Source organism: Ambystoma mexicanum, unplaced genomic scaffold (genome assembly GCF_040938575.1).
Source record: "Ambystoma mexicanum isolate Mex_15411 unplaced genomic scaffold, UKY_AmexF1_1 Mex_scaf1, whole genome shotgun sequence".
Lineage (NCBI taxonomy): Eukaryota > Metazoa > Chordata > Amphibia > Caudata > Ambystomatidae > Ambystoma > Ambystoma mexicanum.
The window spans coordinates 903,328-920,291 of NW_027182324.1; the positions used below are offsets into that span (position 1 = coordinate 903,328).

The 16,964-nt window shown below is 41.1% G+C and overlaps 10 non-coding genes across 10 annotated transcripts; all 10 read right to left on the bottom strand.

Annotated features, from left to right (window-relative positions):
- Window positions 1-259: 259 nt before the first annotated feature.
- On the bottom strand, window positions 260-332 carry TRNAK-UUU (transfer RNA lysine (anticodon UUU)). The gene has a single exon. It is a non-coding gene; the product is annotated as a tRNA-Lys (tRNA).
- A 771-nt stretch (window positions 333-1,103) lies between these two features.
- Window positions 1,104-1,176, bottom strand: TRNAK-UUU (transfer RNA lysine (anticodon UUU)). The gene has a single exon. It is a non-coding gene; the product is annotated as a tRNA-Lys (tRNA).
- A 1,609-nt stretch (window positions 1,177-2,785) lies between these two features.
- Window positions 2,786-2,858, bottom strand: TRNAK-UUU (transfer RNA lysine (anticodon UUU)). The gene has a single exon. It is a non-coding gene; the product is annotated as a tRNA-Lys (tRNA).
- Window positions 2,859-4,471: 1,613 nt separating this feature from the next.
- Window positions 4,472-4,544, bottom strand: TRNAK-UUU (transfer RNA lysine (anticodon UUU)). The gene has a single exon. It is a non-coding gene; the product is annotated as a tRNA-Lys (tRNA).
- Window positions 4,545-6,153: 1,609 nt separating this feature from the next.
- On the bottom strand, window positions 6,154-6,226 carry TRNAK-UUU (transfer RNA lysine (anticodon UUU)). The gene has a single exon. It is a non-coding gene; the product is annotated as a tRNA-Lys (tRNA).
- Window positions 6,227-9,518: 3,292 nt separating this feature from the next.
- On the bottom strand, window positions 9,519-9,591 carry TRNAK-UUU (transfer RNA lysine (anticodon UUU)). Its single transcript has one exon. It is a non-coding gene; the product is annotated as a tRNA-Lys (tRNA).
- Window positions 9,592-11,201: 1,610 nt separating this feature from the next.
- Window positions 11,202-11,274, bottom strand: TRNAK-UUU (transfer RNA lysine (anticodon UUU)). The gene has a single exon. It is a non-coding gene; the product is annotated as a tRNA-Lys (tRNA).
- Window positions 11,275-12,042: 768 nt separating this feature from the next.
- TRNAK-UUU (transfer RNA lysine (anticodon UUU)) lies at window positions 12,043-12,115 on the bottom strand. Its single transcript has one exon. It is a non-coding gene; the product is annotated as a tRNA-Lys (tRNA).
- A 2,451-nt stretch (window positions 12,116-14,566) lies between these two features.
- Window positions 14,567-14,639, bottom strand: TRNAK-UUU (transfer RNA lysine (anticodon UUU)). Its single transcript has one exon. It is a non-coding gene; the product is annotated as a tRNA-Lys (tRNA).
- A 1,613-nt stretch (window positions 14,640-16,252) lies between these two features.
- TRNAK-UUU (transfer RNA lysine (anticodon UUU)) lies at window positions 16,253-16,325 on the bottom strand. Its single transcript has one exon. It is a non-coding gene; the product is annotated as a tRNA-Lys (tRNA).
- Between the last annotated feature and the right edge of the window lie 639 nt (window positions 16,326-16,964).

Consider the following 16,964-nt stretch of genomic DNA (forward strand, 5'->3'; position numbering starts at 1 on the left):
AGTTTGAATCTCAGCAGCGCCTGTCTGCTTTTTTTTCGACCAATCTGTCTCCCCAATATTAAAACTTTGTACAAAGATTGCTATTTCATGCTATTTAGAAGCACAGTCAGGCTTGAAATGTTGGCAAAGCATCCAAGAACTCTGGACTCCACTACCTTAGAGTCATATTGCCCAAGGTTGCGATGCCATCAGAAATAGCACATATTAGAATGAGCAATTCATATTTCCTGCTTAATTTTTTGTAAAAGAAGCAAAGGTACGCCTGAACAGGGACTTGAACCCTGGACCCTCAGATTAAAAGTCTGACGCTCTACCAACTGAGCTATCCAGGCACAGGGATCACTGCCCATTTGAAACTTGATTTTCACTCTACAGCACCTCCATACATGGCTACCTCACTGGTCAATAAAGGAAATGAATTACTAGTGCATTACACACATTTTGACACTGGAGACATAACTTTTTTCAGTCATTCCGTATCCAGATATAGAGATTTGCAGCATCTAGGACTTTAATGTTCACCCACTTACGGATTTGAATGTTTTGCCACATTCATGAGTGCAAACTTGCTCCCCATTAAAGACGAACATGTGCTCCTCAATGCACACACTGGGCAATGCAGTCCACTCTAAATCGACGATTAATGACATGCTCGTTTTGTGCAATGGAGTTTCAGTCAATTGGAAAACATTTTGAAAAGTTATATTGCAACAGAAGCCCAGCCTTAAAAAAAAGTGGATTTCACTTCTAAATGATTACATGAGGAAGGAAAGGAGACCAGATGCAAAAAAGGTGCTGTGGCTTAGTTGGTTAAAGCGCCTGTCTAGTAAAAAGGAGATCCTGAGTTCGAATCTCAGCAGCGCCTCTCTGCTTTTTTTTTCGACCAATCTGTCTCCCCAATATTAAAACTTTGTACAAAGATTGCTATTTCATGCTATTTAGAAGCACAGTCAGGCTTGAAATGTTGGCAAAGCACCCAAGAACTCTGGTCTCCACTACCTTAGAGTCATATTGCCCAAGGTTGTGATGCCATCAGAAATAGCAAATATTAGAATGAGCAATTCATATTTCCTGCTTAATTTATTGTAAAAGAAGCAAAGGTACGCCTGAACAGGGACTTGAACCCTGGACCCTCAGATTAAAAGTCTGATGCTCTACCGACTGAGCTATCCAGGCACAGGGATCACTGCCATTTGAAACTTGATTTTCACTCTACAGCACCTCCATACATGGCTACCTCACTGGTCAATAAAGGAAATGAATTACTAGTGCATTACACACATTTTGACACTGGAGACATAACTTTTTTCAGTCATTCCGTATCCAGATATAGAGATTTGCAGCATGTAGGACTTTAATGGTCATCCAGCCCACGCATTTGAATGTTTTGCCGCATTCATGAGTGCAAACTTGCTCACCAGTAAAGACGTACATGTGCTCCTCAATGCACACACTGGGCAATGCAGTCCACTCTAAATCGTCGATTACTGACATGCTCGTTTTGTGCAATGGAGTTTCAGTCAATTGGAAAACATTTTGAAAAGTTATATTGCAACAGAAGCCCAGCCTTAAAAAAGTGGATTTCACTTCTAAATGATTACATGAGGAAGGAAAGGAGACCAGATGCAAAAAAGGTGCTGTGGCTTAGTTGGTTAAAGCGCCTGTCTAGTAAACAGGAGATCCTGAGTTCGAATCTCACCAGCGCCTGTCTGCTTTTTTTTCGACCAATCTGTCTCCCCAATATTAAAACTTTGTACAAAGATTGCTATTTCATGCTATTTAGAAGCACAGTCAGGCTTGAAATGTTGGCAAAGCATCCAAGAACTCTGGACTCCACTACCTTAGAGTCATATTGCCCAAGGTTGCGATGCCATCAGAAATAGCACATATTAGAATGAGCAATTCATATTTCCTGCTTAATTTTTTGTAAAAGAAGCAAAGGTACGCCTGAACAGTGACTTGAACCCTGGACCCTCAGATTAAAAGTCTGATGCTCTACCGACTGAGCTATCCAGGCACAGGGATCACTGCCCATTTGAAACTTGATTTTCACTCTACAGCACCTCCATACATGGCTACCTCACTGGTCAATAAAGGAAATGAATTACTAGTGCATTACACACATTTTGACACTGGAGACATAACTTTTTTCAGTCATTCCGTATCCAGATATAGAGATTTGCAGCATGTAGGACTTTAATGGTCACCCACTTACGGATTTGAATGTTTTGCCACATTCATGAGTGCAAACTTGCTCCCCAGTAAAGACGAACATGTGCTCCTCAATGCACACACTGGTCAATGCAGTCCACTCTAAATCGACGATTAATGACATGCTCGTTTTGTGCAATGGAGTTTCAGTCAATTGGAAAACATTTTGAAAAGTTATATTGCAACAGAAGCCCAGCCTTAAAAAAGTGGATTTCACTTCTAAATGATTACATGAGGAAGGAAAGGAGACCAGATGCAAAAAAGGTGCTGCGGCTTAGTTGGTTAAAGCGCCTGTCTAGTAAACAGGAGATCCTGAGTTCGAATCTCAGCAGCGCCTGTCTGCTTTTTTTTCGACCAATCTGTCTCCCCAATATTAAAACTTTGTACAAAGATTGCTATTTCATGCTATTTAGAAGCACAGTCAGGCTTGAAATGTTGGCAAAGCATCCAAGAACTCTGGACTCCACTACCTTAGAGTCATATTGCCCAAGGTTGCGATGCCATCAGAAATAGCACATATTAGAATGAGCAATTCATATTTCCTGCTTAATTTTTTGTAAAAGAAGCAAAGGTACGCCTGAACAGGGACTTGAACCCTGGACCCTCAGATTAAAAGTCTGATGCTCTACCGACTGAGCTATCCAGGCACAGGGATCACTGCCCATTTGAAACTTGATTTTCACTCTACAGCACCTCCATACATGGCTACCTCACTGGTCAATAAAGGAAATGAATTACTAGTGCATTACACACATTTTGACACTGGAGACATAACTTTTTTCAGTCATTCCGTATCCAGATATAGAGATTTGCAGCATGTAGGACTTTAATGGTCACCCACTTACGGATTTGAATGTTTTGCCACATTCATGAGTGCAAACTTGCTCCCCAGTAAAGACGAACATGTGCTCCTCAATGCACACACTGGGCAATGCAGTCCACTCTAAATCGACGATTACTGACATGCTCGTTTTGTGCAATGGAGTTTCAGTCAATTGGAAAACATTTTGAAAAGTTATATTGCAACAGAAGCCTAGCCTTAAAAAAAGTGGATTTCACTTCTAAATGATTACATGAGGAAGGAAAGGAGACCAGATGCAAAAAAGGTGCTGTGGCTTAGTTGGTTAAAGCGCCTGTCTAGTAAACAGGAGATCCTGAGTTTGAATCTCAGCAGCGCCTGTCTGCTTTTTTTTCGACCAATCTGTCTCCCCAATGTTAAAACTTTGTACAAAGATTGCTATTTCATGCTATTTAGAAGCACAGTCAGGCTTGAAATGTTGGCAAAGCCTCCAAGAACTCTGGACTCCACTACCTTAGAGTCATATTGCCCAGGGTTGCGATGCCATCAGAAATAGCACATATTAGAATGAGCAATTCATATTTCCTGCTTAATTTTTTGTAAAAGAAGCAAAGGTACGCCTGAACAGTGACTTGAACCCTGGACCCTCAGATTAAAAGTCTGATGCTCTACCGACTGAGCTATCCAGGCACAGGGATCACTGCCCATTTGAAACTTGATTTTCACTCTACAGTACCTCCATACATGGCTACCTCACTGGTCAATAAAGGAAATGAATTACTAGTGCATTACACACATTTTGACACTGGAGACATAACTTTTTTCAGACATTCCGTATCCAGATATAGAGATTTGCAGCATCTAGGACTTTAATGTTCACCCACTTACGGATTTGAATGTTTTGCCACATTCATGAGTGCAAACTTGCTCCCCAGTAAAGACGAACATGTGCTCCTCAATGCACACACTGGGCAATGCAGTCCACTCTAAATCGACGATTAATGACATGCTCGTTTTGTGCAATGGAGTTTCAGTCAATTGGAAAACATTTTGAAAAGTTATATTGCAACAGAAGCCCAGCCTTAAAAAAAAGTGGATTTCACTTCTAAATGATTACATGAGGAAGGAAAGGAGACCAGATGCAAAAAAGGTGCTGTGGCTTAGTTGGTTAAAGCGCCTGTCTAGTAAAAAGGAGATCCTGAGTTCCAATCTCAGCAGCGCCTCTCTGCTTTTTTTTTCGACCAATCTGTCTCCCCAATATTAAAACTTTGTACAAAGATTGCTATTTCATGCTATTTAGAAGCACAGTCAGGCTTGAAATGTTGGCAAAGCACCCAAGAACTCTGGTCTCCACTACCTTAGAGTCATATTGCCCAAGGTTGTGATGCCATCAGAAATAGCAAATATTAGAATGAGCAATTCATATTTCCTGCTTAATTTATTGTAAAAGAAGCAAAGGTACGCCTGAACAGGGACTTGAACCCTGGACCCTCAGATTAAAAGTCTGATGCTCTACCGACTGAGCTATCCAGGCACAGGGATCACTGCCATTTGAAACTTGATTTTCACTCTACAGCACCTCCATACATGGCTACCTCACTGGTCAATAAAGGAAATGAATTACTAGTGCATTACACACATTTTGACACTGGAGACATAACTTTTTTCAGTCATTCCGTATCCAGATATAGAGATTTGCAGCATGTAGGACTTTAATGGTCATCCAGCCCACGCATTTGAATGTTTTGCCGCATTCATGAGTGCAAACTTGCTCACCAGTAAAGACGTACATGTGCTCCTCAATGCACACACTGGGCAATGCAGTCCACTCTAAATCGTCGATTACTGACATGCTCGTTTTGTGCAATGGAGTTTCAGTCAATTGGAAAACATTTTGAAAAGTTATATTGCAACAGAAGCCCAGCCTTAAAAAAGTGGATTTCACTTCTAAATGATTACATGAGGAAGGAAAGGAGACCAGATGCAAAAAAGGTGCTGTGGCTTAGTTGGTTAAAGCGCCTGTCTAGTAAACAGGAGATCCTGAGTTCGAATCTCACCAGCGCCTGTCTGCTTTTTTTTCGACCAATCTGTCTCCCCAATATTAAAACTTTGTACAAAGATTGCTATTTCATGCTATTTAGAAGCACAGTCAGGCTTGAAATGTTGGCAAAGCATCCAAGAACTCTGGACTCCACTACCTTAGAGTCATATTGCCCAAGGTTGCGATGCCATCAGAAATAGCACATATTAGAATGAGCAATTCATATTTCCTGCTTAATTTTTTGTAAAAGAAGCAAAGGTACGCCTGAACAGTGACTTGAACCCTGGACCCTCAGATTAAAAGTCTGATGCTCTACCGACTGAGCTATCCAGGCACAGGGATCACTGCCCATTTGAAACTTGATTTTCACTCTACAGCACCTCCATACATGGCTACCTCACTGGTCAATAAAGGAAATGAATTACTAGTGCATTACACACATTTTGACACTGGAGACATAACTTTTTTCAGTCATTCCGTATCCAGATATAGAGATTTGCAGCATGTAGGACTTTAATGGTCACCCACTTACGGATTTGAATGTTTTGCCACATTCATGAGTGCAAACTTGCTCCCCAGTAAAGACGAACATGTGCTCCTCAATGCACACACTGGGCAATGCAGTCCACTCTAAATCGACGATTAATGACATGCTCGTTTTGTGCAATGGAGTTTCAGTCAATTGGAAAACATTTTGAAAAGTTATATTGCAACAGAAGCCCAGCCTTAAAAAAGTGGATTTCACTTCTAAATGATTACATGAGGAAGGAAAGGAGACCAGATGCAAAAAAGGTGCTGCGGCTTAGTTGGTTAAAGCGCCTGTCTAGTAAACAGGAGATCCTGAGTTCGAATCTCAGCAGCGCCTGTCTGCTTTTTTTTCGACCAATCTGTCTCCCCAATATTAAAACTTTGTACAAAGATTGCTATTTCATGCTATTTAGAAGCACAGTCAGGCTTGAAATGTTGGCAAAGCATCCAAGAACTCTGGACTCCACTACCTTAGAGTCATATTGCCCAAGGTTGCGATGCCATCAGAAATAGCACATATTAGAATGAGCAATTCATATTTCCTGCTTAATTTTTTGTAAAAGAAGCAAAGGTACGCCTGAACAGGGACTTGAACCCTGGACCCTCAGATTAAAAGTCTGATGCTCTACCGACTGAGCTATCCAGGCACAGGGATTACTGCCCATTTGAAACTTGATTTTCACTCTACAGCACCTCCATACATGGCTACCTCACTGGGCAATAAAGGAAATGAATTACTAGTGCATTACACACATTTTGACACTGGAGACATAACTTTTTTCAGTCATTCCGTATCCAGATATAGAGATTTGCAGCATCTAGGACTTTAATGTTCACCCACTTACGGATTTGAATGTTTTGCCACATTCATGAGTGCAAACTTGCTCCCCAGTAAAGACGAACATGTGCTCCTCAATGCACACACTGGGCAATGCAGTCCACTCTAAATCGACGATTAATGACATGCTCGTTTTGTGCAATGGAGTTTCAGTCAATTGGAAAACATTTTGAAAAGTTATATTGCAACAGAAGCCCAGCCTTAAAAAAGTGTATTTCACTTCTAAATGATTACATGAGGAAGGAAAGGAGACCAGATGCAAAAAAGGTGCTGCGGCTTAGTTGGTTAAAGCGCCTGTCTAGTAAACAGGAGATCCTGAGTTCAAATCTCAGCAGCGCCTGTCTGCTTTTTTTTCGACCAATCTGTCTCCCCAATGTTAAAACTTTGTACAAAGATTGCTATTTCATGCTATTTAGAAGCACAGTCAGGCTTGAAATGTTGGCAAAGCCTCCAAGAACTCTGGACTCCACTACCTTAGAGTCATATTGCCCAAGGTTGCGATGCCATCAGAAATAGCACATATTAGAATGAGCAATTCATATTTCCTGCTTAATTTTTTGTAAAAGAAGCAAAGGTACGCCTGAACAGTGACTTGAACCCTGGACCCTCAGATTAAAAGTCTGATGCTCTACCGACTGAGCTATCCAGGCACAGGGATCACTGCCCATTTGAAACTTGATTTTCACTCTACAGTACCTCCATACATGGCTACCTCACTGGTCAATAAAGGAAATGAATTACTAGTGCATTACACACATTTTGACACTGGAGACATAACTTTTTTCAGACATTCCGTATCCAGATATAGAGATTTGCAGCATCTAGGACTTTAATGTTCACCCACTTACGGATTTGAATGTTTTGCCACATTCATGAGTGCAAACTTGCTCCCCAGTAAAGACGAACATGTGCTCCTCAATGCACACACTGGGCAATGCAGTCCACTCTAAATCGACGATTAATGACATGCTCGTTTTGTGCAATGGAGTTTCAGTCAATTGGAAAACATTTTGAAAAGTTATATTGCAACAGAAGCCCAGCCTTAAAAAAGTGTATTTCACTTCTAAATGATTACATGAGGAAGGAAAGGAGACCAGATGCAAAAAAGGTGCTGCGGCTTAGTTGGTTAAAGCGCCTGTCTAGTAAACAGGAGATCCTGAGTTCAAATCTCAGCAGCGCCTGTCTGCTTTTTTTTCGACCAATCTGTCTCCCCAATGTTAAAACTTTGTACAAAGATTGCTATTTCATGCTATTTAGAAGCACAGTCAGGCTTGAAATGTTGGCAAAGCCTCCAAGAACTCTGGACTCCACTACCTTAGAGTCATATTGCCCAAGGTTGCGATGCCATCAGAAATAGCACATATTAGAATGAGCAATTCATATTTCCTGCTTAATTTTTTGTAAAAGAAGCAAAGGTACGCCTGAACAGTGACTTGAACCCTGGACCCTCAGATTAAAAGTCTGATGCTCTACCGACTGAGCTATCCAGGCACAGGGATCACTGCCCATTTGAAACTTGATTTTCACTCTACAGTACCTCCATACATGGCTACCTCACTGGTCAATAAAGGAAATGAATTACTAGTGCATTACACACATTTTGACACTGGAGACATAACTTTTTTCAGACATTCCGTATCCAGATATAGAGATTTGCAGCATCTAGGACTTTAATGTTCACCCACTTACGGATTTGAATGTTTTGCCACATTCATGAGTGCAAACTTGCTCCCCAGTAAAGACGAACATGTGCTCCTCAATGCACACACTGGGCAATGCAGTCCACTCTAAATCGACGATTAATGACATGCTCGTTTTGTGCAATGGAGTTTCAGTCAATTGGAAAACATTTTGAAAAGTTATATTGCAACAGAAGCCCAGCCTTAAAAAAGTGGATTTCACTTCTAAATGATTACATGAGGAAGGAAAGGAGACCAGATGCAAAAAAGGTGCTGCGGCTTAGTTGGTTAAAGCGCCTGTCTAGTAAACAGGAGATCCTGAGTTCAAATCTCAGCAGCGCCTGTCTGCTTTTTTTTCGACCAATCTGTCTCCCCAATATTAAAACTTTGTACAAAGATTGCTATTTCATGCTATTTAGAAGCACAGTCAGGCTTGAAATGTTGGCAAAGCATCCAAGAACTCTGGACTCCACTACCTTAGAGTCATATTGCCCAAGGTTGCGATGCCATCAGAAATAGCACATATTAGAATGAGCAATTCATATTTCCTGCTTAATTTTTTGTAAAAGAAGCAAAGGTACGCCTGAACAGGGACTTGAACCCTGGACCCTCAGATGAAAAGTCTGATGCTCTACCGACTGAGCTATCCAGGCACAGGGATCACTGCCCATTTGAAACTTGATTTTCACTCTACAGCACCTCCATACATGGCTACCTCACTGGGCAATAAAGGAAATGAATTACTAGTGCATTACACACATTTTGACACTGGAGACATAACTTTTTTCAGTCATTCCGTATCCAGATATAGAGATTTGCAGCATCTAGGACTTTAATGTTCACCCACTTACGGATTTGAATGTTTTGCCACATTCATGAGTGCAAACTTGCTCCCCAGTAAAGACGAACATGTGCTCCTCAATGCACACACTGGGCAATGCAGTCCACTCTAAATCGACGATTAATGACATGCTCGTTTTGTGCAATGGAGTTTCAGTCAATTGGAAAACATTTTGAAAAGTTATATTGCTACAGAAGCCTAGCCTTAAAAAAAGTGGATTTCACTTCTAAATGATTACATGAGGAAGGAAAGGAGACCAGATGCAAAAAAGGTGCTGTGGCTTAGTTGGTTAAAGTGCCTGTCTAGTAAACAGGAGATCCTGAGTTTGAATCTCAGCAGCGCCTGTCTGCTTTTTTTTCGACCAATCTGTCTCCCCAATGTTAAAACTTTGTACAAAGATTGCTATTTCATGCTATTTAGAAGCACAGTCAGGCTTGAAATGTTGGCAAAGCCTCCAAGAACTCTGGACTCCACTACCTTAGAGTCATATTGCCCAAGGTTGCGATGCCATCAGAAATAGCACATATTAGAATGAGCAATTCATATTTCCTGCTTAATTTTTTGTAAAAGAAGCAAAGGTACGCCTGAACAGGGACTTGAACCCTGGACCCTCAGATTAAAAGTCTGATGCTCTACCGACTGAGCTATCCAGGCACAGGGATCACTGCCCATTTGAAACTTGATTTTCACTCTACAGCACCTCCATACATGGCTACCTCACTGGTCAATAAAGGAAATGAATTACTAGTGCATTACACACATTTTGACACTGGAGACATAACTTTTTTCAGACATTCCGTATCCAGATATAGAGATTTGCAGCATCTAGGACTTTAATGGTCACCCACTTACGGATTTGAATGTTTTGCCACATTCATGAGTGCAAACTTGCTCCCCAGTAAAGACGAACATGTGCTCCTCAATGCACACACTGGGCAATGCAGTCCACTCTAAATCGACGATTAATGACATGCTCGTTTTGTGCAATGGAGTTTCAGTCAATTGGAAAACATTTTGAAAAGTTATATTGCAACAGAAGCCCAGCCTTAAAAAAGTGGATTTCACTTCTAAATGATTACATGAGGAAGGAAAGGAGACCAGATGCAAAAAAGGTGCTGCGGCTTAGTTGGTTAAAGCGCCTGTCTAGTAAACAGGAGATCCTGAGTTCAAATCTCAGCAGCGCCTGTCTGCTTTTTTTTCGACCAATCTGTCTCCCCAATATTAAAACTTTGTACAAAGATTGCTATTTCATGCTATTTAGAAGCACAGTCAGGCTTGAAATGTTGGCAAAGCATCCAAGAACTCTGGACTCCACTACCTTAGAGTCATATTGCCCAAGGTTGCGATGCCATCAGAAATAGCACATATTAGAATGAGCAATTCATATTTCCTGCTTAATTTTTTGTAAAAGAAGCAAAGGTACGCCTGAACAGGGACTTGAACCCTGGACCCTCAGATGAAAAGTCTGATGCTCTACCGACTGAGCTATCCAGGCACAGGGATCACTGCCCATTTGAAACTTGATTTTCACTCTACAGCACCTCCATACATGGCTACCTCACTGGGCAATAAAGGAAATGAATTACTAGTGCATTACACACATTTTGACACTGGAGACATAACTTTTTTCAGTCATTCCGTATCCAGATATAGAGATTTGCAGCATCTAGGACTTTAATGTTCACCCACTTACGGATTTGAATGTTTTGCCACATTCATGAGTGCAAACTTGCTCCCCAGTAAAGACGAACATGTGCTCCTCAATGCACACACTGGGCAATGCAGTCCACTCTAAATCGACGATTAATGACATGCTCGTTTTGTGCAATGGAGTTTCAGTCAATTGGAAAACATTTTGAAAAGTTATATTGCTACAGAAGCCTAGCCTTAAAAAAAGTGGATTTCACTTCTAAATGATTACATGAGGAAGGAAAGGAGACCAGATGCAAAAAAGGTGCTGTGGCTTAGTTGGTTAAAGTGCCTGTCTAGTAAACAGGAGATCCTGAGTTTGAATCTCAGCAGCGCCTGTCTGCTTTTTTTTCGACCAATCTGTCTCCCCAATGTTAAAATTTTGTACAAAGATTGCTATTTCATGCTATTTAGAAGCACAGTCAGGCTTGAAATGTTGGCAAAGCCTCCAAGAACTCTGGACTCCACTACCTTAGAGTCATATTGCCCAAGGTTGCGATGCCATCAGAAATAGCACATATTAGAATGAGCAATTCATATTTCCTGCTTAATTTTTTGTAAAAGAAGCAAAGGTACGCCTGAACAGGGACTTGAACCCTGGACCCTCAGATTAAAAGTCTGATGCTCTACCGACTGAGCTATCCAGGCACAGGGATCACTGCCCATTTGAAACTTGATTTTCACTCTACAGCACCTCCATACATGGCTACCTCACTGGTCAATAAAGGAAATGAATTACTAGTGCATTACACACATTTTGACACTGGAGACATAACTTTTTTCAGTCATTCCGTATCCAGATATAGAGATTTGCAGCATGTAGGACTTTAATGGTCACCCACTTACGGATTTGAATGTTTTGCCACATTCATGAGTGCAAACTTGCTCCCCAGTAAAGACGAACATGTGCTCCTCAATGCACACACTGGGCAATGCAGTCCACTCTAAATCGACGATTAATGACATGCTCGTTTTGTGCAATGGAGTTTCAGTCAATTGGAAAACATTTTGAAAAGTTATATTGCAACAGAAGCCCAGCCTTAAAAAAGTGGATTTCACTTCTAAATGATTACATGAGGAAGGAAAGGAGACCAGATGCAAAAAAGGTGCTGCGGCTTAGTTGGTTAAAGCGCCTGTCTAGTAAACAGGAGATCCTGAGTTCGAATCTCAGCAGCGCCTGTCTGCTTTTTTTTCGACCAATCTGTCTCCCCAATATTAAAACTTTGTACAAAGATTGCTATTTCATGCTATTTAGAAGCACAGTCAGGCTTGAAATGTTGGCAAAGCATCCAAGAACTCTGGACTCCACTACCTTAGAGTCATATTGCCCAAGGTTGCGATGCCATCAGAAATAGCACATATTAGAATGAGCAATTCATATTTCCTGCTTAATTTTTTGTAAAAGAAGCAAAGGTACGCCTGAACAGGGACTTGAACCCTGGACCCTCAGATTAAAAGTCTGATGCTCTACCGACTGAGCTATCCAGGCACAGGGATTACTGCCCATTTGAAACTTGATTTTCACTCTACAGCACCTCCATACATGGCTACCTCACTGGGCAATAAAGGAAATGAATTACTAGTGCATTACACACATTTTGACACTGGAGACATAACTTTTTTCAGTCATTCCGTATCCAGATATAGAGATTTGCAGCATCTAGGACTTTAATGTTCACCCACTTACAGATTTGAATGTTTTGCCACATTCATGAGTGCAAACTTGCTCCCCAGTAAAGACGAACATGTGCTCCTCAATGCACACACTGGGCAATGCAGTCCACTCTAAATCGACGATTAATGACATGCTCGTTTTGTGCAATGGAGTTTCAGTCAATTGGAAAACATTTTGAAAAGTTATATTGCAACAGAAGCCCAGCCTTAAAAAAGTGGATTTCACTTCTAAATGATTACATGAGGAAGGAAAGGAGACCAGATGCAAAAAAGGTGCTGCGGCTTAGTTGGTTAAAGCGCCTGTCTAGTAAACAGGAGATCCTGAGTTCAAATCTCAGCAGCGCCTGTCTGCTTTTTTTTCGACCAATCTGTCTCCCCAATATTAAAACTTTGTACAAAGATTGCTATTTCATGCTATTTAGAAGCACAGTCAGGCTTGAAATGTTGGCAAAGCATCCAAGAACTCTGGACTCCACTACCTTAGAGTCATATTGCCCAAGGTTGCGATGCCATCAGAAATAGCACATATTAGAATGAGCAATTCATATTTCCTGCTTAATTTTTTGTAAAAGAAGCAAAGGTACGCCTGAACAGGGACTTGAACCCTGGACCCTCAGATGAAAATTCTGATGCTCTACCGACTGAGCTATCCAGGCACAGGGATCACTGCCCATTTGAAACTTGATTTTCACTCTACAGCACCTCCATACATGGCTACCTCACTGGTCAATAAAGGAAATGAATTACTAGTGCATTACACACATTTTGACACTGGAGACATAACTTTTTTCAGTCATTCCGTATCCAGATATAGAGATTTGCAGCATCTAGGACTTTAATGTTCACCCACTTACGGATTTGAATGTTTTGCCACATTCATGAGTGCAAACTTGCTCCCCAGTAAAGACGAACATGTGCTCCTCAATGCACACACTGGGCAATGCAGTCCACTCTAAATCGACGATTAATGACATGCTCGTTTTGTGCAATGGAGTTTCAGTCAATTGGAAAACATTTTGAAAAGTTATATTGCTACAGAAGCCTAGCCTTAAAAAAAGTGGATTTCACTTCTAAATGATTACATGAGGAAGGAAAGGAGACCAGATGCAAAAAAGGTGCTGTGGCTTAGTTGGTTAAAGCGCCTGTCTAGTAAACAGGAGATCCTGAGTTTGAATCTCAGCAGCGCCTGTCTGCTTTTTTTTCGACCAATCTGTCTCCCCAATGTTAAAACTTTGTACAAAGATTGCTATTTCATGCTATTTAGAAGCACAGTCAGGCTTGAAATGTTGGCAAAGCCTCCAAGAACTCTGGACTCCACTACCTTAGAGTCATATTGCCCAAGGTTGCGATGCCATCAGAAATAGCACATATTAGAATGAGCAATTCATATTTCCTGCTTAATTTTTTGTAAAAGAAGCAAAGGTACACCTGAAGAGTGACTTGAACCCTGGACCCTCAGATTAAAAGTCTGATGCTCTACCGACTGAGCTATCCAGGCACAGGGATCACTGCCCATTTGAAACTTGATTTTCACTCTACAGCACCTCCATACATGGCTACCTCACTGGTCAATAAAGGAAATTAATTACTAGTGCATTACACACATTTTGACACTGGAGACATAACTTTTTTCAGTCATTCCGTATCCAGATATAGAGATTTGCAGCATCTAGGACTTTAATGTTCACCCACTTACGGATTTGAATGTTTTGCCACATTCATGAGTGCAAACTTGCTCCCCAGTAAAGACGAACATGTGCTCCTCAATGCACACACTGGGCAATGCAGTCCACTCTAAATCGACGATTAATGACATGCTCGTTTTGTGCAATGGAGTTTCAGTCAATTGGAAAACATTTTGAAAAGTTATATTGCAACAGAAGCCCAGCCTTAAAAAAGTGGATTTCACTTCTAAATGATTACATGAGGAAGGAAAGGAAACCAGATGCAAAAAAGGTGCTGTGGCTTAGTTGGTTAAAGTGCCTGTCTAGTAAACAGGAGATCCTGAGTTCGAATCTCAGCAGCGCCTGTCTGCTTTTTTTTCGACCAATCTGTCTCCCCAATATTAAAACTTTGTACAAAGATTGCTATTTCATGCTATTTAGAAGCACAGTCAGGCTTGAAATGTTGGCAAAGCATCCAAGAACTCTGGACTCCACTACCTTAGAGTCATATTGCCCAAGGTTGCGATGCCATCAGAAATAGCACATATTAGAATGAGCAATTCATATTTCCTGCTTAATTTTTTGTAAAAGAAGCAAAGGTACGCCTGAACAGGGACTTGAACCCTGGACCCTCAGATTAAAAGTCTGATGCTCTACCGACTGAGCTATCCAGGCACAGGGATCACTGCCCATTTGAAACTTGATTTTCACTCTACAGCACCTCCATACATGGCTACCTCACTGGTCAATAAAGGAAATGAATTACTAGTGCATTACACACATTTTGACACTGGAGACATAACTTTTTTCAGTCATTCCGTATCCAGATATAGAGATTTGCAGCATGTAGGACTTTAATGGTCACCCACTTACGGATTTGAATGTTTTGCCACATTCATGAGTGCAAACTTGCTCCCCAGTAAAGACGAACATGTGCTCCTCAATGCACACACTGGGCAATGCAGTCCACTCTAAATCGACGATTACTGACATGCTCGTTTTGTGCAATGGAGTTTCAGTCAATTGGAAAACATTTTGAAAAGTTATATTGCAACAGAAGCCTAGCCTTAAAAAAAGTGGATTTCACTTCTAAATGATTACATGAGGAAGGAAAGGAGACCAGATGCAAAAAAGGTGCTGTGGCTTAGTTGGTTAAAGCGCCTGTCTAGTAAACAGGAGATCCTGAGTTTGAATCTCAGCAGCGCCTGTCTGCTTTTTTTTCGACCAATCTGTCTCCCCAATGTTAAAACTTTGTACAAAGATTGCTATTTCATGCTATTTAGAAGCACAGTCAGGCTTGAAATGTTGGCAAAGCCTCCAAGAACTCTGGACTCCACTACCTTAGAGTCATATTGCCCAGGGTTGCGATGCCATCAGAAATAGCACATATTAGAATGAGCAATTCATATTTCCTGCTTAATTTTTTGTAAAAGAAGCAAAGGTACGCCTGAACAGTGACTTGAACCCTGGACCCTCAGATTAAAAGTCTGATGCTCTACCGACTGAGCTATCCAGGCACAGGGATCACTGCCCATTTGAAACTTGATTTTCACTCTACAGTACCTCCATACATGGCTACCTCACTGGTCAATAAAGGAAATGAATTACTAGTGCATTACACACATTTTGACACTGGAGACATAACTTTTTTCAGACATTCCGTATCCAGATATAGAGATTTGCAGCATCTAGGACTTTAATGTTCACCCACTTACGGATTTGAATGTTTTGCCACATTCATGAGTGCAAACTTGCTCCCCAGTAAAGACGAACATGTGCTCCTCAATGCACACACTGGGCAATGCAGTCCACTCTAAATCGACGATTAATGACATGCTCGTTTTGTGCAATGGAGTTTCAGTCAATTGGAAAACATTTTGAAAAGTTATATTGCAACAGAAGCCCAGCCTTAAAAAAAAGTGGATTTCACTTCTAAATGATTACATGAGGAAGGAAAGGAGACCAGATGCAAAAAAGGTGCTGTGGCTTAGTTGGTTAAAGCGCCTGTCTAGTAAAAAGGAGATCCTGAGTTCCAATCTCAGCAGCGCCTCTCTGCTTTTTTTTTCGACCAATCTGTCTCCCCAATATTAAAACTTTGTACAAAGATTGCTATTTCATGCTATTTAGAAGCACAGTCAGGCTTGAAATGTTGGCAAAGCACCCAAGAACTCTGGTCTCCACTACCTTAGAGTCATATTGCCCAAGGTTGTGATGCCATCAGAAATAGCAAATATTAGAATGAGCAATTCATATTTCCTGCTTAATTTATTGTAAAAGAAGCAAAGGTACGCCTGAACAGGGACTTGAACCCTGGACCCTCAGATTAAAAGTCTGATGCTCTACCGACTGAGCTATCCAGGCACAGGGATCACTGCCATTTGAAACTTGATTTTCACTCTACAGCACCTCCATACATGGCTACCTCACTGGTCAATAAAGGAAATGAATTACTAGTGCATTACACACATTTTGACACTGGAGACATAACTTTTTTCAGTCATTCCGTATCCAGATATAGAGATTTGCAGCATGTAGGACTTTAATGGTCATCCAGCCCACGCATTTGAATGTTTTGCCGCATTCATGAGTGCAAACTTGCTCACCAGTAAAGACGTACATGTGCTCCTCAATGCACACACTGGGCAATGCAGTCCACTCTAAATCGTCGATTACTGACATGCTCGTTTTGTGCAATGGAGTTTCAGTCAATTGGAAAACATTTTGAAAAGTTATATTGCAACAGAAGCCCAGCCTTAAAAAAGTGGATTTCACTTCTAAATGATTACATGAGGAAGGAAAGGAGACCAGATGCAAAAAAGGTGCTGTGGCTTAGTTGGTTAAAGCGCCTGTCTAGTAAACAGGAGATCCTGAGTTCGAATCTCACCAGCGCCTGTCTGCTTTTTTTTCGACCAATCTGTCTCCCCAATATTAAAACTTTGTACAAAGATTGCTATTTCATGCTATTTAGAAGCACAGTCAGGCTTGAAATGTTGGCAAAGC